This window comes from Aotus nancymaae, unplaced genomic scaffold (genome assembly GCF_030222135.1).
Source record: "Aotus nancymaae isolate 86718 unplaced genomic scaffold, 86718_ANA_hifiasm-v0.15.2.pri h1tg000025l, whole genome shotgun sequence".
Taxonomy (NCBI): Eukaryota; Metazoa; Chordata; class Mammalia; order Primates; family Aotidae; genus Aotus; species Aotus nancymaae.
In genome coordinates this window covers 40384947-40405714 of record NW_026988438.1, presented here as the reverse complement: position 1 = coordinate 40405714, position 20768 = coordinate 40384947, and the positions used below count along the sequence as shown (strand labels likewise).

The 20768-nt window shown below is 33.7% G+C and overlaps 1 protein-coding gene across 3 annotated transcripts in view; it reads right to left on the bottom strand.

Annotated features, from left to right (window-relative positions):
• Nucleotides 1–20768, bottom strand: part of TMEM196 (transmembrane protein 196) — a 399697-nt gene that overhangs the window by 101344 nt on the left and 277585 nt on the right. For all 3 annotated transcript variants that reach the window (XM_064380552.1, XM_064380553.1, XM_064380554.1), the window contains one exon: nucleotides 20640–20759. The gene's annotated coding sequence lies outside the window, so the exon portion shown is untranslated. The remainder of the gene's footprint in view (nucleotides 1–20639; nucleotides 20760–20768) is intronic.

The window sequence follows — 20768 nt, the reverse complement described above, 5'->3', positions numbered from 1 at the left end:
CAATTTCAAAAGGTCATTTAACATAGATGATTATAATCCTGAATGATTTTGGCTTTAATTAGAATGACCCATGATGTCACCATCCCTCAAGGGTTTGTTAACTAACGGTATCCCAGAGAAAAGCCACACTACAATCCAAATTCCTCAAATACTTCCCCAGTGCCCTGTATAACTATTCCTCAGGCATCAAGGCAGGAATTTGAGGTATAAAAATAAATAATACATTCTATCTACCTTTGGGTTGCCTCTAGTCCTGTAAAGGAAATAGAGATGCATATAAATAATACTATTACAGTATAATATACTACAAATAATTGTATATAATGAATGTTATAGGGTGAAGATTGTTTCAAATGTCAGAGAGTCATAAAATCTTCAAAGAAAAACTTAAGAGTTTTATGGTGATTAGGAGTTTTACAGTCAACAATCTGAAATGAGGCATTCCAGAAAATAAGAGGTATTGACAAGGCACAGAAGGTATATTTAGATACTTACCAATGTTTTGATATTTCTATATCATAAGACCAGATAGAAGGCTAATACCCAAGATTCATATTTTTGCCATCCTAAAAAATATACCTGGTTTAAAATCAGTCACTGAAGGTGTCTGAGCTTGCAGGGAAGAAGAGAGAATGATGATCAGATAATCATTTCAGAGAGAATGCTCTGACAGCAGTGTGGAAGACATTCCCTAGGGAGCGAGATGAGGGCAGAGTTAGATCTGTTGTAATGGTATGGAGACAGGTGATGAGTGTTTGAACTAAAGCAATGAAAGTGGAGGTGGAGAGGAAGGATAAGACTGGAAATCAACTTAAGAAATTAAACTGACAAGACTTAGAGATTAATTGGCTATGAGAGTTGATTATATAGGAGAGAGAAAGTCTAGAGAGACTCCTGAACTGGTTTATGTGAGAAATTCTCTTCTATTGCTAGTAACAAACACCAGAAATAACAGTGGTAAAAATCAGTAGCAGCTGATTTCTCTTTCTGATGATGCAAGTATGAAAATAAGTATCCTAGCCCTAGATAATAGCAATGCAATGCCAACAGAGACCCAAGCTCCTCTAATCACTTTGCTCCGCCATATGTTTTTTCTCTTTTTTTTCTTGGACAATTTTTATCATCCAAAATAGTTGCTACAGTTCAAGTATTATTTCTATATACAAGGCAGGAAGCCAGAAGTAAAAGGCCCAGTCTTTTCTCTAGCTCTTACAAGGTTCACTGAATTCCCACCTAACAACATGCACATACACCTATTTGCCAGAATTTAGTAAAGTGGTCGCACTTAGCAACAATGTTGGCTGGGAAATATTTAATTTTATCTGAATATTTTGCCACTGTAAACAGACTATATGGCATTGGGTTACTAAACAAGAAGCATAAATGATTATTAGACAGACAATTAACACTTCTTTAACAGATATTTTGTGACCAAGAAGAAAAAGTATATTAATGGAATATTAGGTGTGAGATAAAGCCTATAGGAATTGACGTGTTTACTTTTGGGTATTTCAATTTGGTAGAGTGTTGGTCTTATGGTATATACAGTTGATATTGGTTAAATGTACAAATGTCCAATGGATAATTCAACTTGGTTTAAGAGGAAAAGTAGAGTTACCTATGTTAACTTTGGAGTTATCAGACAGCATGAAGATGTTGAAGATAAGCCAAATATGCCTGTTCTCATCAATAGCATTAAAGCTGAAGACAAGCATGAATTGTAATAATTTAGTCAGATGTAGTTCACCATGTTTAACTGCATTTTTACACCTCCAACAAGAGTTGTTTTTATTGGATTTGAAGTGTTATAAGTAAGACATAGAATATTCTCAAACACAAACCAAGCTGAGGTCAGTATTGTTTTCTGCTCTTAGGAAGCTATCATCATTATGATCTTGGGTGAAAAAAGATTCCTCCAGCTCTTTCTTTTCAGGAAGAGTAGAATATTTATACATACATGTATCTATATGTACATATAGAAATATATATGTGTATGTATATATAATACACACACATAAAATTTGTGCACATTTTGGAGATATATGTGATACTTCGACACATGTATACAATGTGTAATGATCCAATCAGGGTAATTGGGATATCCACCACCTCGTTTATCTTTTATTTGTGTTGGGAACATTATATATCTTCTATTCTAGCTATTTTAAGATATTTGATAAATTACTAACTACGATATCCATATTTTACTATTGATTACTAGAACTTATTCCTTGTCTCTAACTGTATTTTTGTGCCCCTTAACAAACCCCTCTTCGTCCTCACTTCCCAGCCTCTGGTTACCCTTTGTATTAGTCTATTCTCACACTGCTATAAAGGAATACCTGAGACTTAGTATTTTATAAAGAAAAGAGGTTTAATTGGCTCATGGTTTCACGGGTTGTACAGTAAACATGACTGGAGAGACATCAGGAAATTTAAAAACATGGCAGAAGGCGAAGGGGGATGCAGTCACATCCTACATGGCTGGAGCAGGAAGTAGAGAGAGTAAATAGGGAAGTGCTACACACTTTGAAAACAACCAGCTGTCCCGAGAACTCAGGTACTATCACAAGAACAGCAAGGAGAAATCCAGCCCTATGATCCAATCACCTTCGACCAGGCACATCCTCCAACAACTGGGATTACAATTCAACATGAGATTTGGGTGGGGACATAAATTCAAACCCTATTACCCCCATTCTATTTTTATCTATGGAAGACCCTCTTTTTAGGCCATGTGCGGTAGCTCCCACCTGTAATCCCAGCACTTTGGGAGGCCGAGGCAGGTAGATCACCTGAGGTCAGGAGTTTGAGACCAGCCTGGCTAACATGGTGAAACCCCATCTCTACTAAAAATACAAAAATGGGCCGGGCACGGTGGCTCAAGCCTGTAATCCCAGCACTTTGGGAGGCCGAGGCGGGTGGATCACGAGGTCAAGAGATCGAGACCATCCTGGTCAACATGGTGAAACCCCATCTCTACTAAAAAATATAAAAATTATAAAAATTAGCTGGGCATGGTGGTGTGCACCTGTAATCCCAGCTACTCAGGAGGCTGAGGCAGGAGAATTGCCTGAACCCAGGAGGCGGAGGTTGTGGTGAGCCGAGATCGCGCCATTGCACTCCAGCCTGGGTAACAAGAGTGAAACTCTGTCTCAAAAAAAAAAAAAAAAAATACAAAAATGAGCCAGGCTTGGTGGTGCCCACCTATAATCCCAGCTACTTGGGAGACTGAGGCAGGAGAATCACTTGACCTGAGAGGTAGAGTTTGCAGTGAGGTGAGATTGTGCCACTGCACTCCAGCCTAGGCAACGAGAGCAAAAATTTGTCTCAACAACAACAACAACAAAGAAATCCACTTTTTAGCTTCCTCATATGAGTAAGAACATTCAATGTTTGTCTTTCTGTGACTGGTTGATTTTACTTAATATGACCTCCAGTTGCATCCATGTTGCTAGAAATTACACGATTTCATTCTTTTTGTGGCTGAATAATATTCAACTCTGGAAAAAATTCAACTGTATATATAAATATATATATACACACAGAACTGTAAATATTATATATATATAAAAATTCAACTGTGTATATATAAATTCAACTGTGTGTATATATATATACATCACATTTTCACATTTTATTCATCTATTCATCTGTTGGTGAACACTTAGTTAATTCTATAACTTGGCTATTGTGAATAGCGCTGTGACACATATGGAAGTGCAGATATCTCTTCAATATGCCAATTTCTTCTCTTTTAGACATATGCAGTGGGATTGCTGGGCCACATGGTAGCTCAATTTTTAGTTTTTAAAGGAACTTCTTTCTGTACGGTTTTCCATAATGGCTATACTACTTTAAATTTCCACCATTAGTTTTACGAGTGTTCCCTTTCCTCCTCATCCTTGTCACCATTTGTTATTTTTTAATTTTTTTATAATATCATTCTAGCTAAAGTACGATATCTCATTGTGGAATTTTTTTTGCATTTCTCTGATGATTAGTGATGTTGAGTCTTTTTTTTCCTATATTTCTTGGCCATTTGTATGTCTTCTTTTGAGAAATGTCAATTCTGATATTTTTCCCACTTTTTAATCGGATTATTATTATGTTGCTATTGGATTGTTTGCATTCCTTATTTATTCTCTGGCTATTAATACCTTGTGAGAGGAATAGTTTGCAAACATTTGTTCCCATTCTGTGGGTTCTCTCTTCATTTCGTCGATTGTTTCCTTTGTGAGCAGAAGGTTTTTAGTTTAATGTAATACCATTTTTAAATGTTTGCTTTGGGTGCCTGTGCTTTTGAAGTTTTACCCAAAATAATCTTTGGCCAGACCAATGTTCTGTAGCATTTTTTTCAATGATGTTTTTACTGACTAGTTTCATAGTTTCCAGTCTTACATTTAAGTCTCTAATTCATTTCAAGTTGATTTTTGTATATGTTGAAAGATGGGGATGTAATTTTATATGTAAATAAAATTTTTAATTTTATTCTTCTGCAAAGGGATATCCAGTTTTCCAGGCAGTATTTATTAAATAGACTTTCTGGCTGGGTGCAGTGGCTCATGTCTGTAATCCCAGCACTTTGGAAAGCCAAGGAGGGCAGACCACCTGAGGTCAGGACCAGCCTGGCCAAAATGGTGCAACCCCATCTCTACTAAAAATACAAAAATTTGCCAGGTGTGGTGACCAGCACCTGTAATCCCAGCTACTCAGGAGGCTGAGGCAAGACTGCTTGAACTTAGAAGGCAGAGGTTGCAGTTAGCAGAGATCAAGCCATTGCACTCCAGCCTGGGGGACAAGAGTGAAATTCTGTCTCAAAAAAATGAAAATAATTAAATAAATAAATAAAAAGAGAGAGACTTTCTACACCTTTATGTGTGTTCTTGGTGCTTTATCCAAAATGAGGTGGCTGTGTGTGAATTTATTTTTGGGTTCTGGGTTTCATTCTTCTGTGTGTCTGTTTTCGTGCTAGTATCATGCTGTTTTGATTACTATAGCTTTGTAGTATAATTTCAAGTCAGGTAGTGTGATGCCTCCAGTTTTGTTCTTTTTGCTTTGGGTTGTTTTAGCTATTTGTGGTCTTTTCTGCTTCTATATGAATTTTAGGATTTTTTTTTTCTATTTCTGACAAGAATGATACTGATGGGGATTGCATTGAAGCTACTCTACCTAAGGAGACATTTTAACAATATTAATTATTTCAATTCATAAGCATGAGATATCTTTCCTTTTAGGGGAGGTTCTCTTCAATTTATTTTTTTTATGTTTTATAATTTTCCTTGTAGAGGTATTTCACTTCTTTTGCTAGATTTATTCCTGGGTATTTTTTGTAGCTATTATAAATGCTACAAAATATATTATAGTGATATTACTTTCTTGAATTCTTTTATAGATTGATAACTGTTAGCATTTAGAAATGCTACTGATTTTTGTTGTATGTTAATTTTGTATCCTGAAACTTTACTGACTTTATTTATCAGTTCTAAGAGTTTTTTTTTTTTTTTTTTTTTGCCTCAGGCTTTAGATTTTGCTAAACATGAGAGCATGTTTTCTACAAACAAGATTCCTTTAATCTCTTCCTTTCCAATTCTGATATCCTTAATTTATTTCTCTTTTGTAATCGCTATGAAAAAAACTTCCAGTGGTTGACTAGAAGTGGTCAAACTGTGCATACGTGTCTTGTTCAAGATCTTAGTGGAAAAATTTTTATTATTTTACCATTCAGTATAACAGCTGTGAGTTTGTCATATATAGCCTTTATCATATTGAGATTTATTCCTTCTGTACCCAATTTGTTAAGAGTTTTTATTGTGAAGGGATGTTGAATTTTATTGCACACAGTTTCATCATTGATTAAAATAATCACATTTTTGTCTTTGATTCTGGTGATGTGATGTGTCATGTTTATTGATTTGCATATTTGGAAACATCCTTGCATCTCTGGGATTAATTCCACTTGATCATGGTGAATGATCTATTCATTGTGTTCCTGAATTCAGTTTGCTAGTATTTTGTTGAGGATTTTTACATCTGTGTTTACCATGGATATTGGCCTCTAGCTATTTTTCTTTTGTTGCTGTGCCCTTATCTGAATTTGGTATTGGGGTAATGCTGGCTTTAAATAATTTGTTTGAAAATATTCCCTTCTCTTTCTTTCTTTTTCAAATAGTTTGAGTAAAATTGGTATTAGTTCTTTAAATGTTTAGTAGAATTTAGCAATCAGTCAGGTCCTGGGTTTTTCTTTGATAGGATAATTTTTTTTTTTTTTTTTTACTGCTTCTATTTCATTACTTATCATTGGTGGCTTTGTTTTTTCTGTCGTTGTTGTTTGTTATTTCTTTACGGTTCATTTTTGTCAGGTTTTATGTGTGTGATAATTATCCATTTTTTATATGTTTTCCATATTGTTTGCATGTAGTTTTTCATAGCAGTAACTAATAATTCTTTGTATTTCTGTGGTATCAGTTGTAAGGATTCCTTTTTCACCTCTGAGTTTATTTGTGAATTTTTTAGTGTAGGTAAAGATTTGTCAATTCTAGTTACATTTTCAAAAAATTCAACTTTATGTTTTGTTGATCTTTTGTAGTTTTCCCTCTCATTTCCAGTTATTTCTGTTTTGAAATTTATTATTTCTTTCAAGTTATTTGGGGTTTGGTTTGTTCTTACTTTCCTAGTTCCTTGAGGTCCATCATTAGGTTATTTATTATAAGTCTTTCTGTTTTTGGATGTAGATAGTTGTTGCTATAAAACTTTCTTTTTAGCAGAGCTTTTGCTGTATCCTACATATTCTGTATGTTGGCTTGCAATTTTCATTCATTTCAAGAAACGTTAAAATTTTCTTCTTAATTTTTTAGTTGACCTATTGTTCATTCAGAAGTATGTTGTTTAATTTCCTTGTATTTGAACAGCCAGCTCATTTTTCCAAAGTTGTGTTGGTTCTTTTGGTTAATCAGAAATAAGAATTCTAGCTACATTATTTTTTATGTACATAAATACCTTTAAGCACCTATTACCAAGGAAAACAGAAGAAAAGGGAAATACAAAAAAAATTGTTACTCATAAATGACTCAACTCATGCCTTTTTATCAATCTTCATGGAAATGAAAATAAGTAGCCTGCTCACTCACGTTCTTGTCTTAAACTTTCCCAGTTATAGGCACGTAAAACCAAGCTGAGTTAAGTTGCTGGCATGTATGGAAATTCCCATTATTTTTAAAAATATGCTGCTACTTCAAAGAGTCAAAGATCTCTTTTTTCTAAGTTACATATTGGTAATAAATAAAAATATATTATATATTTATATCTTATGAATGACTAGACCTGCAATTATAGAGATGATTTTTCAGTGGAGACAAGAGAGAAGGGTATGACCAGGTTCAGTTGACTGTGTTCCCTATAGAATATGAAACTTTTTAAAGAATTTTACAACAAAAAATGCTTTCATGTGTTATATGATAATTTTTTAAAAGCTACTCCAATATGCAAAACACAATTTTGTGCTCCTTGTAATCTAATTTGTAAGTGCATTCATTGTACATTGTGTGTTTTCTATAGTCTGTTGTAAGGTCTTCGATATAAAGGTAAAAATTTGTTTAGGTTCGTTCCTAGATAATACTTACTTGTTAAGAAGGTATGGTTTTATCTTCAATCTGGATTACTAAAGCATCCAAATTCCAGTTTATTGGTTTATAACATTTTTGAACTGGAAGGAAGTTTAATTTACACATTTTTTTTCTCCTGGGAAATATTCCTCTCTGAATCAAGATCAAAATTCACAAGTCATGAGTTACCAATACTAAAACTAGTGCCAATTTGTAGGCATCATTTATCAATAACTCGTCTCTGTGGATGAGTTATTAAAATAACATATAAGTTGAGTAGCCCTAACCTGTAAACTCAAAATATAAAATGCTCCAAAATCTGAAACTTTTTGAGCATCAACGTGACATCACAAGTGGAAAATTCTACACTTGACCTCATGTTATGGGTGCAAAATATTAAACAACATTGTATAGAATTATCCTGAAGCTATGTGTATAATGTGTAACTGAAACTTGAATTTTGTGTTTAGACTTGGGCCCCATCCCAAAGATATCTCATTCCCTATATGCAAATAGTCCAAAATACAAAAGAAATCTGAAATCTGAAACACTTCTGCTTCTAAGCATTTTGGATAGGGATACTCAACCAGTGTGTATTTATGCATGTGTATGCACACATGAGCATATGTCTAAATTCCATAACTTGAGCATTGAAAATACAATATTTTCTAGTTATGCTAGATAAGGTTATTTCTTTTGCTTTTTTTTTTCTATTTCATTTACTGTTGGCTTTAATAATATTGAACAATCTGGCCACCCTTGACAATATCAATGTAATCCTCTCATACTATTAACTGGGCTTCACCAATCTTTTTAATAGTATAAACTCTGGTAACATCAAACTATAAGCTTTAACTATGGAGTATTTAAGGAATTAAACAGAATCCTTCTGTAAAATCCCCAATATAATTTGTTACAGCACTGTGCTTTAATCGCTATATAATTTCCCCCTAAGTAAATTCTCTCTAATCTTCAGAACCACATTCCTAAATCCTAAAGACTGTGGCTTTTCTAAAGGGACATTCTATTCATTATTGAATAGCTTTTCAAGAGCTGTTCCTCTAATAGATGATCAGGTTAGATAAAATAGAGAAGGCTAAGAGAAAAAAATTTTTTATTGTGCTCATCAGCTATGAGCATGCATATATATATATACACATATATACACACACACACACACACATATATATATATATATATACATATTACAAAATTTTGGTTGGAAACTTGTTCACATTCTCAAATACATGGTTATCTTCATATAATTTAACAAAATAAACCTAAATGATGATAAATTAGTCTCAAAGTCCTACACCATTTTAAACTTCAATTGAGTGCAGTACTTACTAATTTTGATGGTTAATTCCATGCTAACACTGGTTTCAAACCTTGAGATTAAAATTATATATATCACATATTTTATTGCTTTGTTGTTATAGTGAGAAAAATGAAATATTACACATAATTAACTCTTCTTGGCTGGGCGCAGTGGGTCACATCTATAATTCCAGCACTTTGGGAGGCCAAGACAGGCGGATAACCTGAAATCGGCAGTTCAAGACCAGCCTGACCAACGTGGAGAAACTCTGTCTCTACTAAAATTAAAAAAATTAGCTGGGCATGGTGCCACATGCCTGTAATCCTAGTTACTGGGAGGCTGAGGCAGGAGAATCGCCTGAACCTGGGAGGCAGAGGTTTCACTGAGCTGAGATCACTGCCATTGCACTCTAGCCTGGGAAACAAAAGCAAAACTCCATCTCAAAAAATAAAGTTAACTATTCTTAATTAATTAATGATTTTCTGGTGTTACTATGCTATAGCTTTATGTAGTAACTCTCATTGTATTAACACTGCGTTTATCTGTGGGTGAGGGAAGATACAAGGCTTAATTAAACTTTCTTTTCACTTGTATGAGCTTGCTTTCTTCAAAATAAATTCTTGTGTAAATATTTTCTTTTACATTTGTCCATCTGACTTAAAATCAAAGGTAGAAAACATTTCAATAAAATGTCTTTGTCATTGAATTTGAATACATTGACGTATACATCTGCAAATGAAATGACGGCATATGCCTGATACATCTATAGTGCCACAATAATCACATACTTAGCTTAAAGGCAGAATGTCTCCCTATTTTCTGTTGAGTTTTATCCTAATGATTGTTCCTTAGTTTGCAGGACGAAATATTTATGAAATTGGTTGACCTATTTCTGAATTATTTTTATATCTAATAAAGACTTATCACCCTTCAAGTAGTTTTACCAATAGTAGTAATATTTCAGGTTTGTTCTGAAGTTGATGTTTGAAAAGTAACAGTGAGAAGTTTGATTTTAAATGTACTGCTTTGTCACATGAAAAAGGTTCAAGGAGAAATTAGCTGATCACATATAACAATATGTTATCCTATAAAAGAGGAAAAACTCCTATGACATAAATGCAAGAATTTTACGCCATATGTATATATTACACCATATATATATGTTATATATATATATATATATATACACACAAGATATATATATATATACACACACACAAGATATATATAAATCTTGTAAAGACTAATTTGCTAAATAAAAGAAAGAAAGCAGCAGAAGAAAAACTATCAGATGAGGACAGAACTTGGACTTTACTGCAGTTATTTTGTTAATACTGTATCTGCTGCTGTAATTGGAAGTGAGAACTCTCAGGATTCAGAATTTTCCTCCTGATGGATGCCTTTTTGACACCCATGTTCATTCTACCTGAACTACATGCTTTTGCTCCTGTTTCTACAATCTAAAAAAATGGCTTTCAAACAATTCTTTTTATCAAACACACTGCTTCAAACTATTTTGAGTTAAAAATAGCACCATATCTTGTTTTTATTACATTTAGAATATGAAGTATCATTTTTGGAGTCATTTAAGGTTCCAAGATATTTAACATCTTTTCAGAGACTGCCAGTTCTTTTCATTCTATTAATCCTACAATTATGTAGTCTCCTTATTATAAGATCATCACAAAAGAAAACAATTAAATTTTATCAGAATGTACAGACTTAAAATAAAACATTCTGTATTGGATAAATAAAAACTTATGTGTCAGGTTATTTTTCATGCGTATGGAATGCACATTTTAAGACTTTAGAAAAATGAAACCATAGACATGAGGTGATAAACTCAGTTTTCTTTCTCTGTCAAATCTTCTGGTGATATGTAATTGAGCATTTCTCATATTACTATAATGCATACCTGAAAAATATACTTTGAAAAAATACTACACATACAGTGAGAACATGTGATAATTTTCAGAGAGATTATTAGGAGAGCAAAAGGAGCCAAGAACACACCATGAGGAAAGGATAATTTCTTCAATGAATGTTGTTGGGAAAACTGGATATCCACATGCAGAAGACTGAAATTGGAACTCTCACATACCTCATGCACAAATCAACTCAAATGAATTAATGACTTAAACATATGTCCTGAAATTATAAAACTACTAGAAGAAAATATAAGAAGAAAGCTACATGACATTGGTTTGGACTATGATTTCTTGAATAGGTCCCTCAAAACACAGACAACAAAAGAAAAAAATGGATAAATGGGATTGCATAAAACTAAAAAGTGTGTGTTCAAAAAGAAAACAATTATCAGAGCAAAGAGGCAACTCATAGACTGGGAGGAAATTATTTGCAAATTACACATCTGATAAAGTATTCATATCCAAAAAATAAGAAATTCAAACAACTCAATAGCAAGAAAACAAATGACCTGATTAAAAAATGGGGAAAAGACCTGAACAGACATTTCTCAAAAGAAGACTCAGGAATGACCAGCAGATATATGAAAAAATGCTCAAAATCTTTAATCATCATGGAAATGCAAATTAAAATCAAAGTGATATATCCCCTCATATCTGTTAGAATGACTCTTATCAAATGAAAGGAAAGACGACAAGTATTGGCTAGGATGTCAAGAAAAAGGAAAGCTGGTAAAACGTTTATGGGAAGTTAATACAGCCATTATGGAAAACAATATAGAGGCTCCTTAAAAGACTAAAAAAAAAAAAAAGGTAGAATTACCACATAATCTTGCAATTTTATTTCTAGGTATATATCTAAAGGAAATGAAATCAGTATGTTGAAGAGATATCTAAACTCTCATGCTTATTTCAGCATCATCCACAGTAGACAAGATATGGAAGTAACCTAAGTTTCCATCATAAAATAAGTAAAGAAAATGTGATAATGGAATACTATACAACCTTTAAAAAAAGGAAAAGTCTGTTATTTGAGACAACATGGATGAAGCTGGAGGACATTATGCAAAGTAAAATAAGCCAGGCTCAGAAAGACATATACAGCATAATCTTGCTTATGTTTGGAATCTATAAAAGTCTATCTCATAGAAACAGGGAGTAGAATGATGATCATCTGAGGCCTGGGTCAGGAGGAAAGGTGTGAAGTTGGTCAAAGAGTGCACATTTTTAGTCAGGAGGAATAAGTTTTAGTGATATATTTTACAGAATGGTGAACATAGTTAATGCATTGTATATTCCAAAGTTGCTAACAGAATAGATATTAAACATTGTCACTATAAGAAATTGGTAAGGCAGTGAGGTGATGAATATGTTAATTTGCTTAACTTAATGTTTCTATAACGTATGCATACATCTAAACATCACATTGTACTCCATAGATACAATTATTGTTTGCCAATTAAATTAATTAATTATGAAAAGAAAATAGGACAAAAGGCTGAACCTATCTATTCTATTAAACTGATCTGAACTTGCTGTTCAGGTATTGGTAGTCTCTGTAGATCGGAGTTCAGTGTATCTTGTATGGCACCTGGTTACCAGGTTGTTAAAAGAAGAATAGGTTTGGACCTAATCTGCCAAATGAAACAACATTTGTAAATAGAAAGACAACAATAAAAACAATTATACAACATGTTCTTGCAAATTTGGGGATGAATGCATACCGACTAGAACCTTGCTAACTCACTCAAAGGTGAATGCAAACGTATCTGACAGTAGAATCAGCTTAGTTTGTAGTTTTGATTACACAGTCCTCCTTGTGATGCAGACCTTGGACCATGTAGAGCTCTAGATATCTAGATGTCATGTGTTGCTCCAAGATGTTCAGCTTCTGTGAATACTGGTTATTTGCATATTGTTCATGCCAGAGATGTGTTGGCCATGCAATCATTTTGGTAAACCATATATCTTAAGTGCTTCAAAAATTCACCAATAAATTCCAACAATTCTTATGTTAATGATTCCTCTGGTGTATATTTAAATAATGTTATTTGAAAACCTTTGCTGATTAAGGGATTTAGTTGCTTCACTGGCTGACTACCTGTGCCTGGAATATGGACTAATGCTAACTAACCCATACATGCATTCCACATTTTTGCCACAGCATTTTGACATACATTACCAATATAATATTTATGTAATGATTAAATAATCCAAAGAAAGAAAACTTATTTTGAAGATCAAATGAAATAAATCCAAAGGAAAAGAATTAATAATATATAATCTATAATATCAGATTCAAGGCCAAATGGAATCTGTCAAGGAGAATAATCTGAGATCAAGAAATAGTACCTCACTTGAAAAACTAAATTATCAAATTTAAATGTAAAATAGGAAACTTTAAGAAATGATAAGATACAATGGTAAATTAACCAATTAATTAGAAGAGCATTTAGAGGAATTCTCCCAGAATGGAGCAGAAAAGGGTAAAGAAATCAATAAAGGGAAAAGAAATGACATGGGAAATCCAATAGACATGTAATATGAAATTCAGAAAATAAGAACAGAGTATGTTTCCAATATTTTAGGAATCTAAAATTTCTAATTATTTATTCAACAATTGTTCATGTTTATAATTAAACTCAAGAAATTTAATTTTAATGAAGAATTTGAATAATGATTGTCACTCTAGCTATTTCCTGTCCAGTATGGTGGCCACAAGCCCCAGTTGGCTAGTGAGCTCTAGAAATGTGTCTAGTTCAAACTGAGACGCACTATAAGTATAAAATTGACACTAGATTTTGAAGACTGCGTAAGAAAATGAGAATATGAAATATAAGCTAAGAATTTTAAACTTTTTACATGTTAAAATATTAAATATTTGATGAGTTAATAAAATAAATTATAAAAATTTATGTACCTGTTTCTTTTTAGTTTTTCCATGTATCTATTAGAAAAGACAATGAGAACACAAGGAAGCAGGGAGGGGAGCATCACACACTGAGGTCTGTTGGGTGGAACTAGCGGAGGGAGAGGTGGGGGTGGGGAGTGGGGAGGGATAACATGGGGAGAAATGCCAGATATAGGTGATGGGGAGGAAGGCAGCAAACCACATTGCCATGTATGTACCTATGCAATAATCCTGCAGTCCTGCATGTTCTTCACATGTACCTCAAAATCTAAAATGCAATTATATATATATATATATAACTTGACATGGCAATATTTTGTCACTCTTATTTACTTTCAAAATTTTGGGGCATATTACTAGAAAAACTTTAGAAGAAATTCTTTCTGAATATGTACTTGATCTTGGAAAGTAGTCAAAAGTATTTTGAGCTAAGCCTGTTAAGTGAGGTGGTAATAACACTGGATACACCTACAGGGTCAAAAACAAGGTTAGACAACTAAATATTGAGTCTTCCAATTTTGGCTGACTCATAAACTGGATCATATCACATCTCCTCAGACCTCAATTTCCTTTTATATAAAATGAGAGGTTTCTACTAACCTATTTTGAAAGCTCCTTCAGCAATCTTAATGCTTTGTGAATAATTTCACATTAGTCTTAATGGTTTAAGATCTCAAAATTGGTTTTATAATCCTCTCAAAGACCTAAAGAATTATTTTAAACATGCTTAAATTAATGATGGCCCTGTTCTCTGCTGAGACTGTAGAATTTAATCATCATAAGCCAAAAATATCAATGAAAACATTCCCTATTTTTCCTTCCTCTTGCATGTTTGATTTAGTTTCTCTTTGTAAATAAATGAATTTGTTAAAATATTTATACTCAAATATATTTATTCTTTTCCAGTAGATTTCACAAAATAGTTTCTAAGCCTTTCCTTTTATTTCTTCAACTATTTTTATTTAAAAAATATTTTCTTAGCATTTGATTTATTGAGCTTTTATAGGTGTACCTTGTTTGCCTTACATTTTCATGACTTGCTTTGATGACTTTATAAACATTTCAATGAGAAATAAAAGTAATAAAATTGATTTTAATTGGTGTTTAGAAAAATGTCTTTGAAAGTTAGGAAAGTTAGGTGAATGGATTTATAAAAATAGTAAAGCGTTTGGTGTTCTTCCATGTGGTTCTGGCAAAATTTGTAAGATAAACTAAAAAAAGTTATTTCACTGCAAATATATCTGTTATGTCTCTGAGCAAGAATGTGCTTTCTAATGAAACATTGAGTGTGTATATGTTGTTCTACTCAAATAACCTATGAGCAAATATATATATATATATTAATCACAACCTCAAATGTTGTAAAGTTTTTTCTCCTTTTGCAATGAAGTCCACCCCCATCACATCTTTTCAGGGGCTCTAGAGAAAATACTGATTTCCTCAGATACTCTGTGTGTGGTTTATATGTTTTCTGGCTGGTACAAAGTGTTTTCATGTGGCTTCCAATCAATATAAAAATACATTAAAAAATAAAAATAAAAATAATCAGATTATCAAAATATCAAAAATAAGAATAGAAATTATTATTAAAAATAAGAATAAAAGTTATCAAAGAATAAAAATTACCATTTGTCAATGAATTAATATATTTAATTAACATTAAGTAAGTATTAATTGTGAACACAGCAATAGGTATTGACCTGAACTGGAGTTTTCTAATCTTGAAGACCAATATCAGTTATATTTTTACATGATGATTAAGAAGGCTCAGAGAAGTTGGGTAACTGACCTATGGACCCATAGCTAGTAAATGACAAAATGACAAGGCTAGGATTTAGACCAAGATCCAAAAGACTGCAGTGACCATGACAGGAGACACCCTAATAATGTTACCTTTACCCCAGGGCATTCTGAACCTGTGGTTATATCTCCAGCTACATCCAGATATGGTCTAGCTGACTGTAGATCATACTGTAAGCAGGAAGTGGCAGAGAACAAATGTGATCACCAAAATGTGGCAGGCAATGAGTGAAGGGTTAGCTCACAGCAAGTTCAGTACCCCACACAGACTAAGTTACCTATGTTAATGATCATAAAATGAGGAAACTGATTTTAATACACAGCTCACACAATTGAACATGCAGAAAATCATCTAGGCAAATAGTTTATAGAAACTGCTCTTCTGTTTGACGTCTAAATTCAGTGGAGTTTTTTTTTTGCATACATTAACTTTGGGATGGGGCAAAATATTTTTGTCATGTTTAAAATTTAAAACTTCATTTAAGCATATACAGAGTATTTTTTAATTCAAACTTCTTTATCCAGTGAAGAAAACATGTATATAAGATGGCCCATACACAGAAAAAAAAAGACAAAGAAGAAGAATGAGCTTAAAAGGTTTAGCAAATATGTAGATATCATTACCTTGAGTCAGTGCTTCCACACCAGGATGATTACCATGCCTCTTCCCACCCATAATCAAACACACACACACACACACACACACACACACACACACACACACGGCATTTAGCAATGCCAGAAATTTTTGGTTGTCACAAATGAGGAATGTGCCACTGGCATCTTATCCCTGGCACAGAGGCCAGGGATTCCTCTAAACATCCCATAATGTACAGGACAGACTGATCCTCTTCCCCACTGCAAAATTATTAAATTTAGAATGTTAATAATGCCAAGGTTGAGAAACTGTGCCCTAAATAAGTTCTTGCCTATTTTAGGATCTTCTCTTTAGAATTTTTTTCCTTATGGGCCATTACTCTTAACTTTTAGAAAGACTGTTAAAAGTTAGTACCTTATTAATAAATCATGATATAACAACTTGTTTTAAATATTTTTATTAGTGTAGGATCAAAATCATTATTCTATCGCTTTGTCACTGAGGTAACAGATGTGGCTTTTTCTTTCTAATACCGGCATTATAGTAACAAACCTATATACTATACTCCTTACCATATTTACTTGAAATCAGATTTTGAGGGCAAGTCAAATAAAATTCAAATGAGAGAAAATTACAAGCTATTGTCAAGAAAAAATTACAAAAAGATTTTAAATGCTATCTCACATTGAAATATAGACCCATTTATAGATTATATATGCTTAAATAAGGAGGAGGCCATTAGCTTGAGGCTGGTCCCATACTTTGAGAATAGAGTATGAGGTAGAAAAAATGAAGAGTGCACAGATCATGAAATCGGATAGGCTGTTTAGCTTCGCTGTCCATTAGTTATGTGAGCTGTAGACAAGTTTATATATTTCCTGAACCCAATTTTCTCATCATAAGATGAGCTAATGGTAACTACCTCTCAGTATTCACATAGATTAAATTAAATAATACAAATAATTAATTTGTTTGAGAACTTCTGTGTCAGGCAGACATCTGTCATTCACCACTGTATATTAGAGTCATTATTATCATCGTCATAAAGCTATGTATAGGATTAACCATCCTATCATCTCCCTGGAAAAATAAAGAGGAAAGATATGCTATTGTTTTTTACTGCTGCTGTAACAATATATCACAAATTTGGTGGCTTAAAACAACCCAAACTTGTTATCTTACAGTTCTGTACCTTGGAAACCCTAAAATCAAAGTACCAGCAGAGCTGCCTTTCCTTCTGGAGGCTCTAGGAATATTTTGTTTTCTTGGTCCAGTTTCTAGAGGCTGCCCGCACTCCTTAGTTTGTGTCCTCTGTTGTCTTCAAAGCTACCAACAGTGGGCTGAGTTCTTCCAACATTTCATCACTCTGACTTCATTTTTACAATCACATGTATTTTCTTGACTCTCTTCTGCTCAGTGTCTATGTTTAAGGCCCTCTGTGATTACACTGGAGTCACCTGGGTAATCCAGTATCCATTTCAAAATTCTTCATCATATCTACAAAGTTCCTTTTGACATGGAAGGTATTGTGTTCAAAGGTTCTGAAGATTCAAACGTGGACATCTTTGGGGATCCTTATTTTATCTAACATGAGTGTGTGTGTGTGTGTGTGTGTGTGCATGTGTGTACACTAAACAAGATCAGTAGCCTTCACTGTTTGTCTTACATATAGAGAATTTATAAGCTGTTTCAAATTTGGTATTTGGTTACCCAAGAAACAGGTTAAGATTCTGAGATTTAAAGGAGGGGAGCATTCCTAGGATGAACATCAGTCAGGCGGTAAAGGACATAGGATACAGGAGATACTGAAATTTGATGCATTTACAACAAAGCCCTTGACAATGTCATGGGGAGCTCTGGAGCTGACATGGATTTTTGGACTTGTCCCACTCTAAGGCAGAAAGCCTTGGCCCTGATACTCCTTTATCAACCAGTCATTAGATAAGGGGTATGGCCCAAAGAGGTGTGGCAATAGATGACACAATTCTAGCAGAGAGTCTCAGCCGAGAGTCCTTAGTGACCAACATTCCCAGCACCTGCATAAATGAGTGTGTTTTCATCCTGAAAAGAGGCAATGCATTATCCACAACACAAACTAAGCCAATTCAGTAGCAATATCTTGTGCCAAATTTTATGCCATTATTCTTTATCGTAGGGAAACTCAGGGCGAAAATCTTTGGTAAAATATAGTCATCAAAAAGCAGAAGGACCCGGGAACCATGATTGGAATTCGGTTTCTTGTTCTCTCCTGGCATACTTTGTTACAGGCACATCATTTGTAAGTTTTCCTCTTTTTTTTTTCTAGTTGCAAAGTGACACTTGAAGTAAAATGATTTCTCTTACCACTGCTAATATGTTTAATTAGATAAAATTTTCAATGATACGCAGACACTTTGCCAATGCAATAATAACAGCAACAAATAGCACTTTCAACACTGTAATTACTCACCTGCATTTTGAAAATGTTATTTTCTTCCCTCCAGGATAGCAATTTAGATTAAAATGGGAAAATCTTTTAATGCTATATTATCTAAGATTCCTTATTTAATTATACCAAGTGTCTCCTTTCTCTAAAGAAGTATATGACAATTTTTTGTCCTACATACAGTAGGCAGGGGGAAAATTATCTGAACTTTCTTTGCCTAGCTTTATCTGTGTGAAAAAATTCAGGAAAGAGCAGGAAGAAAATAGAAATAAAACAGCTTAGAAAATTGACATCCATTATGACTCACAAATAAAGAAAAGGAAAGAAAAAAATGATGCTATTTCTGTCATCTAGAAATCTGAGAAAAATTGGTTTGGGGGCTTAGTCCTTCAGAAGTGTAACTGTACCAGCAGTTCTGGATCCTCTGGAGCAGTTTTACCTCACATTGCTATCTTCCATCTGGAGAAAGTAACCAGGTAGAAAATGCATTAAGTAAACTACGCCAGGAAAAAAAATTAGAGCTCTTGTGTAACTTTTACAAAGAAGTTAAACATTTTTGACTAAGGTCAAACATTTTTACCTAAGGTAAGCAGTGACTAACTGATTAAAAATATTTTTGTGTGAGTGCTGAAGAGATAAGAATCCCTTTTTTCCTTCACTATTTGCAAAGAAATGGGAATATATATGTATATATTAATTCGGTTATTTTTATTCTCTCATAGACAAGTATTGTGCTAAAATTCCCAGCAAGTCAACATTAGGATAAAGGCATGTATTTTTTTATGGCAGTAGTATCAAAGTATTATGAACGAATGGCTTGAAACCACAGATATGTGCTATCTGACAGTTCTAGATGCTAGAAGTCTGAAAACAAGGTAGTGACTTGATGAGTTCCTTCCAAGGACTTTGAGACAGAATCTGTTCCATGCCTTGCTCCTAGCTCCTGGGGACAGTCAATAAGCCTTGGTATATAGATGCATCTCTTGAATCCGTTTTCACAAAGTGCAATCCCTGGGACTCTCTGTGTTTAAATTTCCTTCTTCTAATGAGAACACCAGTCATATATATTAGTGTGCATTCCAATGATCTTAACTTGATTGCATCTGCAAAGACCCTCTTTCGAAATAAAGTGAAATTTGGCAGGGTGCGGTGGCTCATGCCTGTAATCCCAGCACTTTGAGAGACTGAGGCGGATGGATCACAAGGTCAACAGTTCGAGGCCAGCCTGGACAACATAGTGAAACCCCATCTCTACTAAAAACACAAAAATTAGCCAGGTATGGTGGCGCTCGCCTGTAGTTCAAGCTACTGGGGAGGCTGAGGCAGGAGAATTGCTTGAACCCAGGAGGCGGAGGTTGCAGTGAGCCAAGATTATGCCACTGCACTCCAGTTTGGGCAATAGAGCAAGACTCCACCTCAAATAAATAAATAAATAAATAAATAAATAAATAAAGTGAAATTCACAAGGACCAGGGGTTAGGGCTTCAATATATCTTTCTGAAAACACAACTCAACCCAAAACAAAAGTGAAGGCTTGACCAGAAGAGTTAAACATACAGAGAAGACTAGAGATTTCAGATCCAATAAGGGAAAGAGAATGCTCTAGATACAGCCTTGCTCCTCATATGTGGTTTGCAGAACAGAAGCATGGGTGTTACTGAAAAATAATTAAAAATTCAGAATCTCAGGCCTCATTTCAGTTCTATTGAAAATAAGAATACAATTTAAACAAAATTTCCTAATTATTTAAATGTACACATTAGGCTTGAGAAGCATTGCCCTAAGGCCCACAATCTGGAACTTTTTAATAGATAGATAGGCTATCAACTTTTGCCAAGAGCCCATCATTTATGTTTTTTCCTGTTCTATTTCTAGCTCTAAAGTGATATTTGAAATTGAAATTATGTCTCTTACCAGTGATAATAAGCCCAGTTGGGTAAAATATTTAATTATAGAAAGACATTTTACCAAAACAATAAAAACAAATATCACTTTCAACACTGCATAAACATAGAACCACATATAATGGCTCACATTAGAAGTTTACTTCTCACTCACATAAATTCCAAAGCAGCTGTTCTTGATCTCAGAGTAATTTTTCTGTAAGTGATGATTTAGAGACCCAGAATCCTTCAATCTTGGGCTCCACCATCTTCATAGTGTGATTTCTATATTCACCTGTATTCA